We start from the raw sequence: 14,652 nt of genomic DNA, 5'->3' as shown, positions 1-14,652 counted from the left end.
AATTAAAAACATAAATTATACACAAAATGGTTTCAGAAGTTCAAAACCCTTAAACCTCTAAAATTACATAATTAAACAATCAAATCAATGTCATTGTTGACGAAAATGATATCGCCAAAGACATGTATACCTTAGACACTCAAATTAATCTTTGAAATGTTCAAACACAAAGATCGAAAATATCAGAGAGAATTTGAACAGTTTCTGAAATATGAAGAAAGAAGACGAACAGTGAAATGCTTATTCGTTATCTTGTCTTGTATAGCGAAACACGAAACCCTAGGTACAGCTTGCACGAATCAGACGATTCGTTTAACTTAAGGTTAGCGAATTAGTCCATTCGCTAACTCAATTCGTTACCTTATTTTAGCGAATCACAATGTGATTCGTTAAATTAAAGTTAGCGAATCAAGACACGATTCGTGACATGATTCGTTAAATATGTATAACGAAGGGATGATTCGTTACAGAGTGCGGAAGCGAATTAGGTTAGCGAACCAGAAGCTAGTTCGCTAAAGAATCATCTAGTTCGTTAACCAGACATAACGAATTGATTTTAGCGAATTAAACCCTTTTTATTTAATTTTAAATTAAATAAATAAATGAATAAATTAATGAAATAAATCAATAAGTTAAATTATCGAGAAATCCTTATATCCCGACAACCTAATACGTTAAAATTGTTTCAGATTACCGAAACTTAACTTAAATTTTATTTAAAAATTTTGTATAAAGAAAACGAAAATATTTTTGGTATTTTGTAAACATTTAAGAATTAAAGAATGTATTTACAGAAAAAAAATATCCGAACAATTAAAAATAGACAATCTTTTTGCATTTTTCAACGATTTTCCAAAAGCAGTACATATTTTTGTAATTTTGTCGAGTTTGAGCAGAGAATCATATTGACCAAATTGCCCTTCCATCACAGTTTTATATTTCAGCGATATTATGACTGGCGATAAGTCGGTCATTGATATTCTTGTCCACATAAATCTAATAACACACATTCAAGTATTTTTGTGATATGATTAATTAGTTCAATTAGAGCACAAAATATCAGAAATAATCAGCCTCTAATCTCGGTTCAAGCGTAGTTTGATTTTTGCCAAATCACCCCAACTTGACTTAAACCATTATATTATTGATCAAAACTTTTGATACCAATTGAGAAATTTTGAGCAATGCATCAAGTTTCCTTAACTGTGAGTAAGTATGCACGAGTCCATCTGTCGGCTTACATACATTGTATCCCCTGGGGTCCGTTTCTTAATGGTATTAAGACGCACGCAAGGGAGGAACAATTGTATGACTAACAGCGGATTTTGATCAAGTCAATAATGTAAATTGTACGAGGTAAACCAGTGATCATGTTTAATGACTTTGGGTTTGCTCTAGAAAGCGAGTGAAATATTCATGCATATGAATACCCAGATGATTAAGCCGCATAAAGACTCACAATATCCAGAAACTTAACGCTTGTTATTTGCTTTATTTGATTTTTGGGTGATCAATAAATATAAGGCTTGAGTATGACTGGTTATTACATTTCTGCCATCCTCACCAAGACTTTTGCTAGAGACTAACACCCCTTTCAATTTGGCGTTTCTTTATGTTTATATCACATACTTTACTCTGCTGGGTTGTTTTAAGACCTACCAATGCACCAATGCAATTAAGCACACAGTCTTTTAAGCTTACTTTTTGCTGAACTTGGGGTCAAAATAATCAATGTACTATCATTTTCTCTTTTTGCATCAAAAACTCAATATTTTGAGGAGCAAAAAAACAAAATAAGGATAAATTTAATCGCCTCAGTTAACTTAAGTTAACAAATAAATGGCTAACCTTCAATCCACAAGTGAATCATAGGACCAAGACATGCAAGCATGCTTCACAAACTTAAATAACCGACATAATTTTCAGCGAGAAAATAATCTAAAAATCTTTTTGGTTTTTCTCTGTACAAACTTTAAAACACAATATTTTTGGTTTTTCAGATATTTCTGTACAAAACATAAAACACATTCTTTTTGGTTTTTCAAAATTTTAAAATGTTTTTTGGTTTTTCTAGATATTTAAAACGAAAGCATTACAGAACAGAAATCACAATATTTTTTGAATTTTTGAAGATTTTTAATGTTTTTGGATTTTATCTATACAAACGAAAGCACATTCTTTTTGTATTTTCTATACTTTTCACCCCCTAAAATCTAAAACATAAAAAAATAAGACTAAATTTATAAAGCACTTAAAAGATAATTATCCTAATTTTTGGATCTCAGCAAGGGCCTTCAATCCATTTAAACCAAGCAAAAAAATAAAACGTGTTTTATCAAACGCTTTGGTAAATAGATCGGCTTTTTGAAAATCAGTGTGTACTTTCTCAAGATCAATTAATTTCTTTTCATAACAATCCCGTATAAAATGATATCGAATCTCGATATGTTTCGTTTTAGAATGTTGTACGGGATTCTTGGTGATACTTATAGCAGCAGAATTATCAATCAAGATGGGAGTAGTAAGAAACTTCAAACCGTAGTCGCGAAGATGTTGTTGTATCCACAGAACCTGGGAACAACAACTCGAGGCTGCAACATATTCATCTTCGGCGGTTGAAGTAGAGACCGTTGTCTGCTTCTTACACTACCAGGAAACAAGCCGGTTTCCTAAGAATTGACAACCTGCAGTCGTTGATTTGAAGTTGATCTTGCATCCTCCATAATCTGAGTCTGAGTAGGCGGTAAAATTGAAAGAATTATCTTTGGGGTACCATAACCCGATGTCAGGATTTCCCAGTAGATATTGCAAAATACGCCTGCCAGGTGAGTCACTCGGGGACTAGCTTGGTACCTAGCACACACACAAACAGCAAACATTATGTCGGGTCGAGAAGCAGTTAAATACATTAGAGAACCAATCATAGCACGATAAAGGGTCAGATCAACGGTATCCTCCAATTCATCCGGTGATAAATTGTGACCCACTGGAAGAGGAGTTGAAGGGATTTTTCCGGCAGTTATCTTGAATCGGCTCAAGACGTCGTTCACATACTTAGTCTGATGAATAAAGATTCCCTTATCAGATTGATGAACCTGCAGCCCTAAAAAGAAATTCATCTCTCCCATCTAGCTCATTTCGAATTTTGTTTGCATGGACTTCTCGAACTCCTTACATAAAGTGTCATTTGTAGACCCAAATATAATATCATCAACATAAATCTGGACTAGAAGAAGATCATCACCAACAGTTTTATGAAATAAAGTGCAGTCAACAGTTCCTCGTTTGAAGTCATTATCCGTCAGATGGTCGGCGAGTGTGCCATACCAAGCTCTCGGGGCTTGATGTAAACCATACAGGCCTTGTTTAAACGGTAAACACGGTCAGGATAATCAGGATCTTCAAAACCAGGTGGTTGTTGAACAAACACTTCTTCATGTAGTTCACCATTGAGAAAAGCACTTTTGACATCCATTTGATAAACCTTGATATTCTTGTAAGCAGCATAAGCCAGAAAGATTCGAATCGACTCTAATCTTGCAACTGGAGCATATACCTCAGTATAATCAATACCCTCTTGCTGATGAAAACCTTGCACCACTAGACGTGCTTTGTTTCTGACAATCACCGCTCGATCGTCCTAACATAACACTTGTTTGATCCCCTAACATAACACTCGTTCTAATCAATACCTTAGATCTGATTCAGATCTATACGTTGATATTAACTATACGGATCTAACTCATTCAATACCTTAGTTCGATTGTTATTAGTGTATATATTATCAATATAAGATTAATGTGAAGCTTGAGAGAGAGAGAATACTTTAGATATTTCTGAATAATGTTAATTCTCTCAAAACTTCCAGTTCTTACAAGTGAACAGTGGTTCACTATTTATAGAAGACGATCAGGTTCGCAAACATCCCCTAGCCAACCAGCTTCCCCTTCGTTAACTTAAATTAACTTAACGAACCACCCCCTGATTCGTTAACATCCCCTAACGAATCAGGAGGGAATACATTATAAAGTCCTAGTTCACTAACATTCCTAGCGAACTAGACTTAACCTTAACGAACTAGTCTTAGTTCGCTAACATTCCTAGCGAACTAGACATAACATAACGAATTATATAAATAAACATTAAATATTACATTAAAATAATCAAATAAACAATTAACGATAATTACAAAGACTCGAGACGCAAAACCGTGCACTAACACACCCAAAACAAAAACCCTCAAAACTATATCTCTCTCTTTGCTGCTTCATATGACTTCTCTTATAATGATATAATAGGGTTTTTTTTCTTTGTTTGTATTTTCTTGTGGGCCCACAAATCATCAGCCCATTTGAAATATTTCAACGAGCATCCCTGCACTTTGTAAATAAATAAAACTCATAAGTAATTGGAACATGGTTAACGTGGATTTTTATCTTTTAATAAGCATGTGAACATGAAACTCAACAAAATATGTGGTCATTTATTCCACCAATTATTACTTTGATGCCATTGTGGTCTCAAGTTTAGCATAAATACTTTAATTTAGCTCGTTTAAAAATTTAAACTTTAAAATCTAATTATGAGCCAAATAGAAATATATTTAATAAAAACCGGGCTCAGAATACTAGAAAATGTGGAAAATATTTATATAATAACCTATATATTTTAAACCATATCAATCCTTGATGGAAAAACAACTTCCAAGCCATGCTTTTACACATTCCAAAGTTGAAATGTCATTTCCAAATAGTAGTATGTCATCGACATATAATACCAGAAAGGCAATGATGCTCCCACTAGATTTCTTATACACACAAGCCTCATCAGCGTTTTTGATGAATCCATATTTCTTAACTTCATCATCAAAATGGTGATTCCAGTTGCTAGATGCTTGTTTCAATCCATAGATTGATTTCTTTAACTTGCATACTTTATTAGGATGTTGTGGATCGACAAAACCTTCAGGCTAAACCATATAGACATCTTCCTCAAGGTGTCCATTTAGAAAAGCAGTTTTGACATCCGTTTTCCATATCTCATAGTCATAATATGCGGCTATGGCAAACAATATCCTTATAGACTTTAGCATCGCCACGGGCGAGAAAGTTTCATCATAATCAACCCCTTGAGTTTGATTGAAACCTTTTGCTACAAGTCTAGCTTTATAAGTATCCAAGTTTCCATGCATATCATTTTTCTTCTTGAAAACCCACTTACTTCCAAATAGTTTGGAATTAAGAGGTGGAACAACCAAGTCCCATACTTGGTTGTCATGCATGGATTGCATCTCAACGTTCATGACTTCTAGCCATTTATCACAATCAGATTGTGACATTGCATCTCGGTATGTGGTCGGTTCATGCGAATCTACCACATAGCATCCATCCATGAAAAATCAATATCTTTCGGGTGGGGTGCTAATTCTACCAGATTTGCGAACATTTTGTGTGTCTTGATAAACCATTTGATCATTCTCAACAACCTCTTATTGATTGCTAGTGTCAACCAAACGTGTATCGGCTTGTAGTTCTCGATCCTCCTCGAGTTCCAAAGTCCTTTCAGTTCCTTCCATAAGGAACTTACTTTCCAAGAACTCAGCCTTTCGAGCAACAAATAACTTTTGCTCGTTGGGATTGTAGAAATAATATCCCATCGAATCTTTGGGATATCCTACAAAGAAACACTTTGTGGATCGGCTTTCAAGTTTGTTTTGGGTTTTGTTCTTGACATAAGCCTCACAACCCCATACTTTTAAATATGATAAAGATGGAACCCTTCCATGCCATATTTCAAAAGGTGTCCTTTCCTTTCTTGGTTGGTACCATATTTAGAATACGGGTTGCGGAGATCAATGCGAAACCTCAAAATGATAGAGGTAATGTGCTTCTAGCCATCATGGATCAAATCATATCCAATAGAGTTCGATTCCTCCTTTCAGACACCCCATTATGTTGCGGTGTTCCGGGTGGAGTAAGTTGTGAGACAATCCCACAACTCCTAAGATGATCTAGAAACGCATCATTAAGGTATTCACCTCCTCTATCGGAACGAAGTACTTTGATTGTTTTATTGAGTTGATTTTGTACTTCAGTTTGGAAGACCTTGAACATTTCAAAGGCTTCATCTTTGTGTCTTAACAAGAACACATACCCATAGAGACTATAATCCTCGATAACGGTAATGAAGTATCTTTCACCATTTCGTGTCATTGTCTTAAAAGGACAACATACATCCGAATGTATGATACCTAATAAGTCTTTCGCCCTTTCATTAGTTACACAAAAGGGCTCCTTGGTCATCTTTCCCAATAAACAAGATTCACACTTATCAAATGAATCATCATTTGATTCCAAAAGACCATTCTTTTGAAGTGTATGAATGTGATCCTTGTTTATGTGACCAAGGCGACAATGCCAAAGAAAAGTCTTACTCAAATCCAATTTGAGTCTTTTGGTGCTAGATTGGTACAACGAGTTATCAATGGATGTATTATCATGAACTAATTAATAAATGCCATTAGACGGCATTGCTTTAAAATAAAGACAGAATTACAGAAATTGTCCTTTATCTTTAAAATTGATATGTTTTATCCTTTACATTTAAAAATCTAATATTGTTTGTCCTTTATCCCTAAACAAGTATGAGGTTATTATGTTGACCCAATATGAGGTTATTATTGTATTTTCTTCTATTAATAATTAGAATAAAAAAAACAAATAAAACATTAAACTACCCCACCCACCCTACCATTTCTGTCTCTTTGAATTGACTCTCTCTCTCTCTCTCTTCTCATTGCTCTTCCTCTCTCTTAATCTCACCACCACCCACCATCCAAACCACCTGTCACCACAAACCAGCACCACCCGTCGCCTGAAAATCGATTCCTTTTAACCTACCATCTTACACCACCACATGATAATCATAATCCACCAACCGTTGGCACTTACAACCGCGAAACCCAGCCTCCAGCAACCATCGCATGAATCCACCGGCAAAGAGCTTCTCGCCGGAACCCACCAATCGTCGGATTTCTTGCTGGAAAAACGAGCGCAAACTAAAGAAAACATAGGGCTTTTCCATGGACCACCTCCGCCTCCGTAAAAGAATCCTAGAGGTAGAAGACCACATTTTTCCGATGCGGCAAAGGTCCGATTGGCACATTCAAATCGATATTGCCGTATAAAGATGGGTCTGTAATTCTGATTGATGGAGAGTCTAAGGTATTTTACTATCATTTCCCCTAATTTCAGTGCCCTTTATTAGTGTCGATCAATATTCCCTTGTTGTAGTTGCTTTTGATTGGAACCAGATTCAGGCCCTGTAGTTTCGTTAACCGCTCGTTTTTCGACGAGAAACCCAAATCCGGTGTGGTCATAGCTAGTGGGGGTTAAAGGGCTGCCAGATTTAATGGTGGGTGAGAGAGGATGACGGTGGTGATGTTTTCTTGTGGGTGAGGGATGATGGCGGTGGTTGTTGTTTCCGGTGGGTGAGGGAGGATGGCGGTGGTGGTTATTTCCGATGGGTGGATGGAGTGAGAGAGAAGGGGGTATTGAGAGCTCTATATATATATATATATATATAATTATTAATTTTATTTAAATTATTAAAAATGATTTTTTAAGTAAATATGTAAAATGACTAATTTACCCTCATGTGCGAGGAACATGACCTAACTTAACGAGAAAAATTAACTGAGTTATGGCTAAAGGACAAACACTGTTAGACTTTTAAATGTAAAGGATAAAACATATCAATTTTAAAGATAAGGACAATGAGTGAAATTTGATATAAACATAAAGGACAATTTCTGTAATTCATGAAAACATAAATACCATTGTCTACAAACTTTAAATCATAATCAAACTGTCTAAACAAAGAAATAGAGAAAATATTCCTAGTCAAACTAGGAGAATACAAAATGTTTTTTTAAAATAACTTCCAACCCATTTGGAAGCTTCAAAACATAATCTCCTAGGGCTTGGACGTCAACCTTTGCTCCATTGCCCATGAAGAGACTAATATCTCCTTTCTTGTAATCACTTCTTCTTTTGAACTCCTGCAATGAATTTCATATATTAGTTCCACATCCGGTATCCAATACCCATGTGTTAGAAGAAATAATATTAAGATCAATATGGATCATGAAAGTTGTACATGAGGTTTGCCCCACATCCCTCTTAGCTTTCAACTCCTTGAGATAGGTTGGAAAATTTCTCATCCAATGGCCTATCTCTCCACAACCAAAGCACGGATCCTCAGTGCTAACCTTTAGCTTCTTGGGTTTTGGTTCCGCCTTTGCCTTTCCCTTGAACCCCTTTTTGACTTGCCCCTTACCAATAGCAACCTTTGCCTTTGGTTCCGGGTGATGCCTCTTTTTCAAGCCACCCTCATTTATCGTAAGAACTGGTAAAACCTTTTTACCCATTCCGGCTTCGGCTGTTTTAAGCATTGCGTGAAGCTCACCAATGCTCTTGTCCCATACGTTCATGTTATAATTCATAACGAATGTCTCAAACCTTTTAGCTAAACCATTTAGGATCATATCCCTGGATAATTCTTTTGAGACGGGACAATTAAGCTGTTCAAGCCGATCAATGTGGCTTTTCATCTTAAGAACATAAGATGAGACAGATTGGGTTTCTTCCATACGACATGCATGAAACGCTCGAACCATTTTGAAGCGTTCCACCCTAGCTTGAGTAAGGAACATTTCCTTAAGCTGGGTGATCATGTCATATGCCCCATGATTCTAGAAATCCTTTTGGATCTCGGGAATCATTGTTCCCAAAATGAGGCAAGAAACTTGCACCGAATCCTTGGTGTATTTCAACCAATCATTGTAGGAATCCAAGTCATTAACATCAGGTTCATCAGGAATAGGATCGTCCAAAATATAGGATTTCTTTTCTTGCTTGAGAACAATTCTCAAGTTTCGATACCAATCCATAAATTATTGTAATTTAGACTATCCTTATCCAGAATGGATCTCAGTGATAGATTATGCACAGGGGGATAATTGCGTTAGGTGCGTTGTTTGCGGCCATCTATAAAAGAATTTAACAAAGCTCAATTTTAGTATTTTCGAAATCATTAATAAATTTTTAATCGCTAATACCCTTTAATGTCTCCAAGACAATTAATGATTAAAATCTAGAACCCAATGTTTCATTCAAATAGTAGTTAGGTGACATTTATCCTAGTATTCGAATTAACAAGGTAGTCAACGTTTAATGATTGCAACCTTTTGCAACTTATAGCTTTATGGGTTCGGTTAAACATCATATGTTTAGTTGGCATGTTTAATCCCATCAACACCTTTGTACGCCATGCTTCGGTGACCCTATTCACATGGTTTCCAAATCAAGTCGTCTTACTTACACACACGTGTGAGTTTACACATACAAGTGGTTAGGTGACCTTTATCCCACAAGTATTGTAAATCCACCTCAAGATCACAAGTTTTCTTAAAGTGGTTAGGTGACCTTTATCTCACATTAAGTTCCCAAGTGATTTGAGTGTCGTATAAGAAGGATGGTGTTCAACTTGTTCTAAAAGGGATATAAGTTTTCAAAATTCTAGATTGGAAAACTATTTTATGTACCTTCCATTTGCATGCATTCAAATGTATGGTACTTTGTTGAAAACCAATTTTCAAAATACATTTTAATAAAATCCATTTTATTATGAAATCATTAATATTTAATAAAACCAATTTATTACTTAATAATTTCAAAAGAATCAATTTTATTCAAGTTGTTGATTTTAATAGTTAACATCCATATCCAAATATGATAAAACAAAATATAAATCAACCACACAAGCATAAATAATAATCACAAGTCCATAACCATAGCCACCTAAAGATGACAACACTTGTTGACTGAAACAAGTGTGTCATAAGGTCTCTCCTAAGGGACGAGCATGACAAAAGGTATGTGATGGTGAACTCCCACTTGACTCCGCAACCATATGCTTCAAGTGTCCACCTCTTGTTGTGATTCTTTCTCTTTATTTGGGCTTCCATTTGGGCTCCAACTTAAGCTCCTTGCTTTCTTGGGCCTCTTTTGGGCTTGGGCCATTGGGCTAAAATCCCATAGTGGACTATTAGTTCCATTAAGGCCCAAAACCAAAATGGTATTGTAGTTGCATCTTCTTTTACAAAATTTATCCTAATACATTTTTAGTAAAACGAAATACAACTATTCTACTTATTATTACAAACCAATTTGAAATGAATAAATAGATTAGAAACCCAAATAAAATAATACTACAACCAAATGAATAAACCACAACACATCACTTCAAAATACACAAGGTCATGGCTAGGTTATGAACATCCACATAATCAGGTCAACCTTTAACCAATCAGGTCAACCTTTGACCAGAATGGTTCTCCTTTGACCCTTTGTTCTCGGCCAGAAACAGAGATTTCGGCCATAAGACCGAAGCTTCAGAATTTTCGGCCCGGAGTTTTCGGTTAGCCGAGAACCTAGAGTTCTCGGCCAAGGCCGAGAACCGAGAACATGAGTTTTCGGTCAAACCAAGAACCTTGGTTTACAACCATGAGTTCTCGGTCCAACCGAGAACGTGTTTTTGGTCAACCAAAATTTCATGGTTCCCAACCATGGGTTCTCGGCCAACCGAGAACGGGTCTCGCGGTGTTTTCGGCCATACCGAGAACCATGGTTCCAACCATTGAGACTCGGCCAGAGCTGAAGAACACAGATTCCGCCCAAACCGAATTTTGTCATCCAAATGACAAATTTTTCCAGATTTACCACATGCATATATGGTACAATCTTGAAAAACCAAGGGGCAACCAATATGCCTAAAGTTTTCGGCCAACATGGTAAGAAATACCATGAAACCCAAACAATTTAGATCCCATCTTTGAAGCATGTAATCGTATAAGCGGCTCTTGATGCCATTGTTGGGTTTTTACAAGATTATCAAAGTCCAAATAAATCCTTTTATTAGGAAAAACGCAGCGGAAATTAGAAGTTTTAAATCTTGTTTACCAATATACATAAAACCCGTTTTATGTCAAAACCAAATCCATGATCCATATACAATTAGCATGCTATCAAGAACAACCATAGGGTGTTAGTGTACATACCTTTAATTTCCTGAAATTAAAGGGGATGAATGAGTGAATGACGGATCTTCAAAAGAGAAGACCTCAAGCTTGTATACCCGTTCAAGCTATCCAACAAACACCAAGTTGCTAGGATTTATCACTTTGCTTAATCCCTCTTGTTCCTCCTTGATTTCGGTCGAGAAGAAGAAGAAGAGAGAAAATGTGTGTGTGAGAGAAAGTGTGTTTTTGTGTTGTTCAAGAAAAACCATCCACCAACCAACTACACATGCATGTCTTGGAAGTATAAAAGGGAAGAGAGAGAGAAGGTGAGGGGAGCCGGCCAAAAGAGGGAGTTTTCCCCCCAAAACTCAAACCCATTTATTTATATTTCCTTATCATACATTATGTTATTTAACCAATTAAATAACATCTCTCTAAATATAAATTATCCACATAATGTATTTAACACACAAATGCAAATATTTAGAATACTCATTTTCCAAATATTATAAGTGTTGATACTTATTACTTAGGTCATATCTAATAATAAATACAGTGGTGTTTGTCTAGCTTGTTATTGGGTATGACCTGACTTGGATCATAACGCACTAGCCACATCAACTCAAATATGTGTCTTGGGCAGATGAACCAAGTACTTCCGGTAAATATATTCCACTTATAAGATTGAGGTTAAACATGTAAAACCATGTGTTTTAAAAAGGGAAATGAACCAAGTACTTCCGGTAAATATATTCCACTCACAAATACAACTTTTCGTAAACAACTAATCAGACAAATTACCCCAAGTCATACCATCACTATGATAATGCTTATTATTGTTGCCGGCAACCATATCTGACTGGGTGGGTTTTATTATGAAATTACTTTTTTGACCGAGGTCAAGTGCCTTTTATTAAACAAAACCATGGTCATTATTTCCTAAGACCCATGTCATCAACCAACAACTCCAATTACTACTCATATTCATATGAGCGTTGTGAAACTATAGTAGGAAATGCGTCTCACCTTGCCAGACACTGCAAGAACTGGCACAAGCAAAATAATAAACTTGTAAAAGCAATTTGCTCAGTCCCGGTCCAAAATTGCCAGTCATAAAGATTACATAACTGATCAATCCGAAAATTGTGCCAGTGTGACATAATTAAAAATAAAAACCAAGAAAATAATAAAACCCTTTTGGGTAACCAAAAAAGAGAGATTGAAAAGAGGCTATAAGAATGTAAAGTCGAAGGTCCCACCAAAAGGAAAGGGTAATGGAGATCCAAAGATCGAAAGATTTGAGGATTTCGTTTTAAAACCAAGGAGGAGACGGTCACGCAAGTCTTCAAAATCGAAAGCACACGCATTTACGTGGGCTTCAAGTGACTGTCCCTCGGATTCTGAATTGTTAACTAAGAATCAATTTTTCAAAAATAAAATCAAATTTGGTGACTTTGTAGTTAATCTTCCCAAGATCACTTTGATGTAATGCTAAGTATTATGTTTCCCTTGTATATTTTATTTAATATTTATTTATTTTTTGTTCGGTTTAGTCAAGATTTGTATACTACTAACATTATTATGTTTTTTAGGTTTCGGGAGTTGATCGTGGTCGAAAAGGGCAAAAAACGAGTCAAAATAGCCAAAACGAGAAGCCGGAACGCATCATAAAATGAACCGGAAGGTGAATAGGTATTTAGAGTGTGCCGCGCGGCTATGGGGGCATTCATGGTCGCGGGTGGCGGCCATCAGATTACAGAAAGTTTTATCGTTTTTGTCAGGTTTTGGGCCCTGTTTCAGTATAAATACACCCTTAACCTTAACCTGAAGAATACCCTACGAAGCAGAGCCGAATTTGGAGTTTCTTGGAGCATATTTTGGAGTTATTTGGCGGTTTTGAAGGCAAGGAATCACCCGGTGAAGCGCTACTTGTTCAAGATCGAAGACTACAGGTTTTATCGCCTTTTACCTTTCGTTTCTATTGTTTTTCACCATGATTTCTCATATTATTATTTTGTTTGATTTTAAGGTGCTAGGCTAAAAATTATAGACTGCCTAGGCTTATGATGAACCATCATTGATGTTTTTATTTTAGTTGGATTGTTTCTTTTCGTTATGGTTTTATGATTTAGTAAACTATTTGATTTTACTTGATTGATGCGTATGTGTGCTTGGTTTTGGTTGTTCTAGTTTTGTTATTCCACATTATCCTTAGTGATTGTCTGTCATATAATAGGATTTTGTTAGGTCATTTACTGTGTGTTCTTGACTAGTTTGTGGTTGATTTGCAATAAAACCATAGGAATAATATTATTAGTCAAACGAATAAAAGTGTGTTGCTAACCTAGAAAGTTGTAAGGTAATAGGTTATTGTTAGATCTTTGTTGATTAAGATTGCTAGATTTAGTTCTTCGTAAGGAGTCCGTCTATGTTTGATTAATTAACCTTGTCTAGCGAGTCAACTGAGTTTATTAAATTACCTTTGATTCCCACGTTGTAAGGTAGGATTTCACTATAAAGGTACTCTTTAATAAATTAATTAATTAAGTAACCTTAAGGAAGTTTAATAACCAACTTTGAAAGTTGTTCCAATCAAGTCACTGATACAAACTTTTGTTCCAATCAGGTCACTGAACTTTCATTTTTATTCATATCCTAGATATTTTACCTAGATAGCAGGTAATCTAGGTTTTTTTTTTTTTTAATTTTTCAATGTTTTTACTTTGCATAATAACTTTTAAAGGTTTGCGAAAATTAGTAAAAATGCAAAATATAATTTTTAATTTTCGAAAATTTGCAAAAAAAGTTTAGAAAATTTAGGTTCGGGTTAGAACGGGTCAAGGTTGGAACGGGTCAAAACGGGTTTTCGGGTCAGTTTTTTTTTTAACCAACGAATCAGCGTGTTTTCAACACACTACAACTCGTTTTAAACAACAAAAGCTCGTTTAAGTGATTTTTCAAGTCGTTTCAGCACCTAACAACTTGTTTAAGCGATTTTAAAGTTCGTTTCAGCACTTAACAGCTCGTTTAAGCGATTTTTAAGTTCGTTTCAGAAACTAACAGCTCGTTTATGTGATTTTTCAGTTCTTTCAGCACCTAATAGCTCGTTTAAGCGACTTTAAAGTTCTTTTAAGCGATTTTTCAAACCGTTTCACCTAACAACTCGTTTTAAGCGATTTTTAAGTTCGTTTCAGCACCTAACAGCTCATTTAAGCGATTTTTTAAGTTCGTTTCAGCACTTAACAGCTCGTTTAAGTGATTTTTAAGTTCGTTTCAGCACCTAACAGCTCGTTTAAGCCATTTTTAAGTTTGTTTCAGCACCTAACAGCTCGTTTAAGCGATTTTAAAGTTCCTTTCAGCACTTAACAGCTCGTTTAAGCGATTTTTAAGTTCATTTCAGCACCTAATAGCTCGTTTAAGTGATTTTTAAGTTCGTTTAAGCACCTAACAGCTCGTTTAAGCGATGTTTCAGTTCGTTTCAGCACCTAACAGCTCGTTTAAGCGATTTTTATGTTTGTTTCCGCACCTAACAGCTCGTTTAAGCGATTTTTAAGTTCGTTTCAGCACCTAAC

The sequence above is a fragment of the Bidens hawaiensis genome, unplaced genomic scaffold (genome assembly GCF_021521415.1).
Source record: "Bidens hawaiensis isolate Kalapana, Puna unplaced genomic scaffold, B.hawaiensis_p1.1 tig00010600_1, whole genome shotgun sequence".
Classification (NCBI taxonomy): domain Eukaryota; kingdom Viridiplantae; phylum Streptophyta; class Magnoliopsida; order Asterales; family Asteraceae; genus Bidens; species Bidens hawaiensis.
This window is presented reverse-complemented; position numbering follows the sequence as displayed.